We start from the raw sequence: 9,733 nt of genomic DNA on the forward strand, positions 1-9,733 counted from the left end.
TTGCATAAAATCTTGGTGGACATTTTTCACATATTTAGCAGAAAGTGGGTATAGCAAATTCCCAAGCTCACAACTTTGGTGCATCATAATTCATTAACTTGTAAATGTTTAGAGTCAGGAACTGAACAGGTTTAGTTTCCTATCCTTGTAAACACATTGCATTTCTTTCTACTAGATACTATGTTACAGGGATAGACTGAGCATGTTACATGCTATAAAAAATACCTCATACTTTCAGTATAGATAACATATGTTGTGTTTGTGTTTATTAAGGGACCAAGAAGTCACAAAGTGACTTTGGTCACTTATTACTTGTGTATATTTTTCTTCTCCTCCTTCCGCCAAAAATAGCTGTTCTGACTGAACCGTGCAGTCGGTTTTCACAAAACGCGGGAATCTGGTAGAGGGCCATGCCAAACGGTGACTATGCGAAGCCCATGACAATTGGCCAAAGGGTGGCGCTATAGCACTCAATTGAAAATGCAAACTTTGAACGTGCATATCTCATGAACCGTTTGACCGTTGGTAATGACACTTTGATACACATGTGTATGCCGAACAACTTTCGTGTTCTGACTTTTAACCTCTGACCTTTTAGATCACCCACCATTTTGAATGATATGAAAAACATTTAAAATGTATCACCTCCCAGGATCTTTGATCAAAATGTACGAAAACTTCTACACATGCACTTTGGACCTATACGGACAAAAAAAATAGTACATTTTATTTAAGTGAAAAAATTTCACTTAAGTTTTTATGAGCCAATGAAAATTGCTGGTTTGTGAAGATTCTTCTTCTGCCTCTAATTCATACATGCAGCGTCATATGCTCATGTCACTTTACAGTATAGTAGAGGCGGGTCATGCCAAATAGCACTGAAAGCAGTCTTACTCCAATTGGCCAAAGGGGGGCGCTATAGCAATTCTTTGAAAATGAAACCTTTGAACAGTCATAACTCATGCCTCGTTTGGCAAAAAATCATGGCACTTGTTTCCACATGTTCCTTGACTCATCGGGAACACATCTGTCACTTTGACAAGTAAGCTTCGCCCTCAGATTTTCCGCCATTTTGAGCAGTTTGAAGAATGTTTATACCTGATTTTCTGCCTGTTTTTTGAGCAATTTGCGTGAAACGCTATACACAATGTATGGACCATTATCTGAAATTCCAGTTGAAGAGAACTTTGTACGTGAAAACATGAACAGCGAACACACTGTAGTAATGGATGACATGCCCAAAACGAGGACACAGGATTGTTATCAAACACACTGAATGATTTTTTTGTGTTAAAAATCAATAAATATACTTTATAAAAAATAAAACATGAATGTACATATATTGTTACTGTGAACAGGAGCTGGTGCAACATGCAAGTGTGACAAGCCTGAACAGCAGTCTTCCAAATACATAACTAACAGTACAGAGAATTTCAGAAACCTCTTCCAACTGAGACCATGGACAAAGGCATACACTACAAAATAGTAAGTTGAACATTTGCAAATGATGCCCAAAATAAAACAAACTTTGTTTGTTAACCTTTTTCTTATATTAGAAATAATAAAATATTGGTTAAATAAATGTGCTGTTGTTTCCCTTCAATGCACACATCACATTGCAAAACATTTTATATATAAAAACAAGAACACAATATACAAATGCTTAAAATCCTATAAATACAATTAAACACGTGATTTCGAAAATCACCTAATTTGAATATGTTCCTGTGACCGACTAGTCACTACCCAGGGCAAGGAAGGACACGACACAAGGCAGCTTCCTTAAGTAGACTCCCGTTTCGAATGGGATCAGTGTATTGAAACGGGGAAAATCAGGTGCAATCAGGCCTTTCAATAGACTGAGTAGACGTCTACCCGTCTACTCAGGTGCTCAGTAGGTTGATTCCTTCCGATTGTGTCGGTTGATCTGTGCAGTTTAATGCATCGCATGCAGCTACTGGAGCTCAGTAGGTGATCATTCCTTTCAATGCAGCCGTAACATCGAACATGCACTGCTCCCGTGCTTGCGGTTATGTTTAGGTTAGGATTAGAGATGCACTGCTCCCGTGCTTGCGGTTATGTTTAGGTTAGGATTAGAGATAGGGATAGTAATTTCGGAACAAGGAACCTTCTGACTAACGACACGGCACCGCTCCAGTAGCTGCATGCGATGCATTAAACTGCACAGATCAACCGACACAATCGGAAGGAATCAACCTACTGAGCACCTGAGTAGACGGGTAGACGTCTACTCAGTCTATTGAAAGGCCTGATTGCACCTGATTTTCCCCGTTTCAATACACTGATCCCATTCGAAACGGGTGAAGTAGACTGGTTTATTCCTCTCATTTCAGGGAATAATTCACATTAATATTACTTTACACAGGAGAGCAGATAGCTCTCCACTGTCTGCACAGAGGCTCTCTCCTGTGTGTTTGTGGAGATGACTGATTTAACCTGTTGTGCCTTGATCAAGTCCATGCACACCAGGTGCGCAGCCACACCCAGCTCTGAGTCCAGTTCTAGTTTGACTCAGGCCAGGTGTGACTGCTTAAATCATCCTCCATCTCACAGTTCCACTATAAACTAGAAAAAGTGCCCTTCTGGGCACAGGTGGTCAGGGGATCTTAGTATAATCTTATCTGACAGAAGGAATTGACTTTAAAGAAACACGTTTTTTCTGTTTTTTGACGTTTGTTTCTGAACAAATATCAAATATTGGTTCACTTTTCTAATATTCTAGCCCACAAAAGAAATCTGGACCATGCTTCAATTTTCGGACCGAACCTTGGTATTTTGGCATAACCTGATCAACTGTATGAATTGAATTTTAAAAAACACATTTTTTCTGTTTTTTGACATTTGTTTCTGAACAAACATCAAATATTGGTTAATTTTTCCAATTTTCTAGCACATACAAAATATCAGGACAATGCTCCAATTTCTGATTGTATCGACCCGTTTGCCGGGATCTTAGTATAATCTGATCGACAATAGGAATTGAGTGGACCACAAGTGTTCTCTGTTTTCTGATGTTTATTTCAGAACAAACATCAAACATTGGGTCATTTTCCCAATTTTCTAACCTGCCTGCCTGCCTGCCTGCCTGCCTGCCTGCCTGCCTGCCTGCCTGCCTGCCTGCCTGCCTGCCTGCCTGCCTGCCTGCCTGCCTGCCTGCCTGCCTGCCTGCCTGCCTGCCTGCCTGCCTGCCTGCCTGCCTGCCTGCCTGCCTGCCTGCCTGCCTGCCTGCCTGCCTGCCTGCCTGCCTGCCTGCCTGCCTGCCTGCCTGCCTGCCTGCCTGCCTGCCTGCCTGCCTGCCTGCCTGCCTGCCTGCCTGCCTGCCTGCCTGCCTGCCTGCCTGCCTGCCTGCCTGCCTGCCTGCCTGCCTGCCTGCCTGCCTGCCTGCCTGCCTGCCTGCCTGCCTGCCTGCCTGCCTGCCTGCCTGCCTGCCTGCCTGCCTGCCTGCCTGCCTGCCTGCCTGCCTGCCTGCCTGCCTGCCTGCCTGCCTGCCTGCCTGCCTGCCTGCCTGCCTGCCTGCCTGCCTGCCTGCCTGCCTGCCTGCCTGCCTGCCTGCCTGCCTGCCTGCCTGCCTGCCTGCCTGCCTGCCTGCCTGCCTGCCTGCCTGCCTGCCTGCCTGCCTGCCTGCCTGCCTGCCTGCCTGCCTGCCTGCCTGCCTGCCTGCCTGCCTGCCTGCCTGCCTGCCTGCCTGCCTGCCTGCCTGCCTGCCTGCCTGCCTGCCTGCCTGCCTGCCTGCCTGCCTGCCTGCCTGCCTGCCTGCCTGCCTGCCTGCCTGCCTGCCTGCCTGCCTGCCTGCCTGCCTGCCTGCCTGCCTGCCTGCCTGCCTGCCTGCCTGCCTGCCTGCCTGCCTGCCTGCCTGCCTGCCTGCCTGCCTGCCTGCCTGCCTGCCTGCCTGCCTGCCTGCCTGCCTGCCTGCCTGCCTGCCTGCCTGCCTGCCTGCCTGCCTGCCTGCCTGCCTGCCTGCCTGCCTGCCTGCCTGCCTGCCTGCCTGCCTGCCTGCCTGCCTGCCTGCCTGCCTGCCTGCCTGCCTGCCTGCCTGCCTGCCTGCCTGCCTGCCTGCCTGCCTGCCTGCCTGCCTGCCTGCCTGCCTGCCTGCCTGCCTGCCTGCCTGCCTGCCTGCCTGCCTGCCTGCCTGCCTGCCTGCCTGCCTGCCTGCCTGCCTGCCTGCCTGCCTGCCTGCCTGCCTGCCTGCCTGCCTGCCTGCCTGCCTGCCTGCCTGCCTGCCTGCCTGCCTGCCTGCCTGCCTGCCTGCCTGCCTGCCTGCCTGCCTGCCTGCCTGCCTGCCTGCCTGCCTGCCTGCCTGCCTGCCTGCCTGCCTGCCTGCCTGCCTGCCTGCCTGCCTGCCTGCCTGCCTGCCTGCCTGCCTGCCTGCCTGCCTGCCTGCCTGCCTGCCTGCCTGCCTGCCTGCCTGCCTGCCTGCCTGCCTGCCTGCCTGCCTGCCTGCCTGCCTGCCTGCCTGCCTGCCTGCCTGCCTGCCTGCCTGCCTGCCTGCCTGCCTGCCTGCCTGCCTGCCTGCCTGCCTGCCTGCCTGCCTGCCTGCCTGCCTGCCTGCCTGCCTGCCTGCCTGCCTGCCTGCCTGCCTGCCTGCCTGCCTGCCTGCCTGCCTGCCTGCCTGCCTGCCTGCCTGCCTGCCTGCCTGCCTGCCTGCCTGCCTGCCTGCCTGCCTGCCTGCCTGCCTGCCTGCCTGCCTGCCTGCCTGCCTGCCTGCCTGCCTGCCTGCCTGCCTGCCTGCCTGCCTGCCTGCCTGCCTGCCTGCCTGCCTGCCTGCCTGCCTGCCTGCCTGCCTGCCTGCCTGCCTGCCTGCCTGCCTGCCTGCCTGCCTGCCTGCCTGCCTGCCTGCCTGCCTGCCTGCCTGCCTGCCTGCCTGCCTGCCTGCCTGCCTGCCTGCCTGCCTGCCTGCCTGCCTGCCTGCCTGCCTGCCTGCCTGCCTGCCTGCCTGCCTGCCTGCCTGCCTGCCTGCCTGCCTGCCTGCCTGCCTGCCTGCCTGCCTGCCTGCCTGCCTGCCTGCCTGCCTGCCTGCCTGCCTGCCTGCCTGCCTGCCTGCCTGCCTGCCTGCCTGCCTGCCTGCCTGCCTGCCTGCCTGCCTGCCTGCCTGCCTGCCTGCCTGCCTGCCTGCCTGCCTGCCTGCCTGCCTGCCTGCCTGCCTGCCTGCCTGCCTGCCTGCCTGCCTGCCTGCCTGCCTGCCTGCCTGCCTGCCTGCCTGCCTGCCTGCCTGCCTGCCTGCCTGCCTGCCTGCCTGCCTGCCTGCCTGCCTGCCTGCCTGCCTGCCTGCCTGCCTGCCTGCCTGCCTGCCTGCCTGCCTGCCTGCCTGCCTGCCTGCCTGCCTGCCTGCCTGCCTGCCTGCCTGCCTGCCTGCCTGCCTGCCTGCCTGCCTGCCTGCCTGCCTGCCTGCCTGCCTGCCTGCCTGCCTGCCTGCCTGCCTGCCTGCCTGCCTGCCTGCCTGCCTGCCTGCCTGCCTGCCTGCCTGCCTGCCTGCCTGCCTGCCTGCCTGCCTGCCTGCCTGCCTGCCTGCCTGCCTGCCTGCCTGCCTGCCTGCCTGCCTGCCTGCCTGCCTGCCTGCCTGCCTGCCTGCCTGCCTGCCTGCCTGCCTGCCTGCCTGCCTGCCTGCCTGCCTGCCTGCCTGCCTGCCTGCCTGCCTGCCTGCCTGCCTGCCTGCCTGCCTGCCTGCCTGCCTGCCTGCCTGCCTGCCTGCCTGCCTGCCTGCCTGCCTGCCTGCCTGCCTGCCTGCCTGCCTGCCTGCCTGCCTGCCTGCCTGCCTGCCTGCCTGCCTGCCTGCCTGCCTGCCTGCCTGCCTGCCTGCCTGCCTGCCTGCCTGCCTGCCTGCCTGCCTGCCTGCCTGCCTGCCTGCCTGCCTGCCTGCCTGCCTGCCTGCCTGCCTGCCTGCCTGCCTGCCTGCCTGCCTGCCTGCCTGCCTGCCTGCCTGCCTGCCTGCCTGCCTGCCTGCCTGCCTGCCTGCCTGCCTGCCTGCCTGCCTGCCTGCCTGCCTGCCTGCCTGCCTGCCTGCCTGCCTGCCTGCCTGCCTGCCTGCCTGCCTGCCTGCCTGCCTGCCTGCCTGCCTGCCTGCCTGCCTGCCTGCCTGCCTGCCTGCCTGCCTGCCTGCCTGCCTGCCTGCCTGCCTGCCTGCCTGCCTGCCTGCCTGCCTGCCTGCCTGCCTGCCTGCCTGCCTGCCTGCCTGCCTGCCTGCCTGCCTGCCTGCCTGCCTGCCTGCCTGCCTGCCTGCCTGCCTGCCTGCCTGCCTGCCTGCCTGCCTGCGTAACTCGACAACCCTTTGCCCCACCAACTTCCATCCATGAGTCAGTCAACTCCATCCATGAGTCAGTGGCATGCACCGTTGTCCAGAAACACCACAAAAGGCTCTGGTCATGCTCTGCCAGTGGACCTAATGAGGCCAAGTCCCCTAACCTGTGTAATTTCCAGCCTCTGCCTCAACCAATTGATTGCCATGGCAACCCCACACCTGCCAATTGATTACTTAACCAGTTTGCACTCTTCAAATGAACCCTTACGGATCAATTTGGTTCCATTTATACTCTCTAAAGTTAAATCAACACTCTGGGTGCTATCATTCAGTTTATTTTATAACACAAGGCGAAAATGACATGGGTCAATATATGAAGAATTGACCCTGACTCATTGACCCTAAGCTCATATGTATCTTAGACCAGTCTTAGGCAGCAGATATGGGAATGACACGTACCGTATCCCCCTCACCAGGTACGATGCAGCTGTTTGGTGCAAGGAATCGGATATCACATTTTCTAACTCAAAATAAAAGTTTACAGAAAAGAGGTTACTCTAGGTCTAGGGTATAGGTGACAAAAAAATGGGAAAAAACAATAGTCTGGTTTCCTACAGCAACCACACTAATAATCATTATTTATTATTATTATTACTTTTATTATTTTTATTATTATAGCGACCGTAGGTCGCAGTTTATACTATGAAAACCTGCATCTCGCGTCCGTCATGCCTCAAGACATGCTCCATGCATATGGCCAGTACAGAATTAATTCCATATTTGTGCTGACCTCATCAAACCCTTAGATCTCCATATATGGACCTGACCTGTTCTGACATTCCATATGTTGATCTGACCTCATCAAACTCGCTCCATATATGGCACGTGTCATGGAGAAGACTGGATCACCTAGATCTGCATATATGGACCCGGCCAGTAACCTGACCTCATAGACACCACCATAGATTTATAGTTGAACTCCTGCTTTTTAACTGTGCAGTATAGAAGCTCTTTGCCCTTCTCACCCTCAGGGCGTCTTACTGGTAATTATTATTATTGGCTGGTAATCCAGTCTGGCAGTGTGCCGCGGGTTCGACTCCCGATCCCGACGGCCTTTACTGCATGATCACCCCCCCATCTCTCTCCCCATTTCCTGTCAGCCTACTGGCTATACCTATCCCTCTATTAAAAAATCACACCCGTGTAAAGTGAGGGGCACTAATATATTAAAGTCTAATTTCCAGGTAATCTTATTGTAGAAAATGCCCTTCTATAGTGATCAGAAATCATAAGATGATCGCTACAAATAGATGCTTGGATAATTACTACTACTAGTCAGATCATGACGCCAGAATGACTCACCACGATGGCCCCCAGCCATTAGCCAGCACCAAAGGTGCTGGCTAATGGGGGGGTTGGTGTCGATCGGTTGGTCGGTGCATTGGTGCTGGCTAATGGCTGGAGGGGGGGTTGGTGTCGATCGGTTGGTCGGTGCAGTACAAATGTATCGTAGCAGGCATGCACGCATGGCAGTACAATTATTTTATATTGTAGCGTGCCTTATAGGCGATCTGATCTTTAGAGTAATGTTCGCTCCTTTTATTTACTGTCTACAAAGACGGAGAACAAACATGCATCGTTTACTGAAGCAATGCGTGGTTATGATGACCTTGCTACAAGGATCGGAGGGGGGACGGGGAGTGAAGCTAACTGTAGCGTATTATATAAGATCTGTATGACGTTTCATTGACGTATGAGCTTGCATGATAATGGCATTCATTGTATATTGTATACAATCATGATTGTACATTGTTTAGTGTGTCTCCGTGTGATGATGATGATGACGATGATGTCAGATAGCCTACGTCCCCCCCCCCCCCCCCCCCCCCAACTGGCTATTGGCCGGGCTGACTACAGCTAAATGTTTATTTTTATATATTTAGAACTGGCATCAGATGAGGAGGAGGAGGAGGAGGATGATGATGATGATGATGATGATGATGATGATGATGATGATGATGATGATGATGAAGACGAAGAGTCAAGACTGCGATGGAGTTCTCCGACACTGAACCGGATGCATTCATTCATTTCAGTTGTTGTTGTTTTTTTTTAATTTAGCCTACACACACACACACCGTCAAGAACAACTGGAATGCAGTGGTTTGGGGACACTGGGGAGTTTGGGGACAACTGTTTTGTATGTAGGCCTATTTATTTTCTGTAATATTTATTATAATTGTATTATGTTAATAGTCATAAAAAATAAAAGACGCTTTTACAATGAGTTAGACCTGTCATGGCTATTTTGTTCACTATTCTGAGGTTTATGGTTTGACTAAGCGAGTTTCAACTGTGATTTACTCTGTAACGGTAGATGGTAAGAACCCAATTTTTTGTTATAATACAGTATACATTCAAGTCTATATTTTGATACATATCATGGGCACAAAGTCATATCAAAACAATGTCCTTGGATGTGTTTTTTATCAAAACTGTTTCTTCACAACAGGTTTTTGAGATACATGCATGAATAGACAAGGTACTGGTAAGACTATGTAAACATGGTATATATCAAAATGTGCGTTAGAATGTCTAATTTTACCCCAAAAAAGAATTGAGTTTATATGATGTTCCAATTCAGAGCTAGGGGGACTTTTAGCTGGATAGGTCAGATTGATCATGACTGACCATGCTATTTATAGATGGCAAAATATCTACAGTGGTACATGTGAGAAACTTTTTATTTTATTTTAATTGAACTAGACAACTCACCCTTTAAAATGAGATATTGCATGGCTATGTACGCCCAGCAGAAAAAAAGTTATTTAGAAAATAAAACTTCAACCGGGCATAACTTTTTTTGTTGTCCTAGAAACACTACCCAGTGTAAATGCAGGCTCTTTTAAATGGCTTCCAACACAAAAACTAAACATTTTATCAACTCAGTTCACCTTCAGAGAAGTCAAGCTTTCTCTGAAGGTCTTTCGTTGTCACACATTCACAACAGAGAATTTTCAATAAATCATTAAAAAACGGGATTATGCCATAGAGAAGTCTAAAAACTATATAGAAATCCTTGAAAAAAAAGAGTTAAAGTGTTTGTTTTTTTCCTGTTTGTTTGAAGAATAAGCACCGCAATTAAGCTAAGATGACTTAATAGCCAATAGGCATAGCGTAACTTGGCCAAGACTGCAGTGCAAATAACAATGAATATGCCTATTAACTAATATAGGCCTCATTCAAACGCCAATCAAGCAAATGTTTGGTCGTTTTTTTTAGGCCACAGTCCTTTTCCAATGGGAGTCACATGGTTTGACCAAACATTCGTGTTTGATTGCTGGTGCTGTTCTGCCCCCCCTCCCCCCCCCCCCCCCCCCCCCCTCCGCATTTTGGTGGCCTACAAAAACGACCAAACATTTGCTTGATTGGTGTTTGAATGAGGCCTAAGAAGCCATAAGACTTTAAGTTAATAGG

General features: G+C 51.4%; 1 pseudogene across 1 annotated transcript in view; it reads left to right on the top strand.

Moving 5' to 3' along the window:
* The first annotated feature begins 6,667 nt into the window (after positions 1 to 6,667).
* LOC306941147 (myelin transcription factor 1-like protein) overlaps positions 6,668 to 9,733 on the top strand; it is a 38,593-nt pseudogene continuing 35,527 nt past the window's right edge. The window contains exon 1 of the transcript in view: positions 6,668 to 6,732. The product of the transcript in view is annotated as a myelin transcription factor 1-like protein (transcript). The remainder of the gene's footprint in view (positions 6,733 to 9,733) is intronic.

Source organism: Electrona antarctica, assembly GCF_951216825.1.
Source record: "Electrona antarctica genome assembly, chromosome: 17".
NCBI lineage: Eukaryota > Metazoa > Chordata > Actinopteri > Myctophiformes > Myctophidae > Electrona > Electrona antarctica.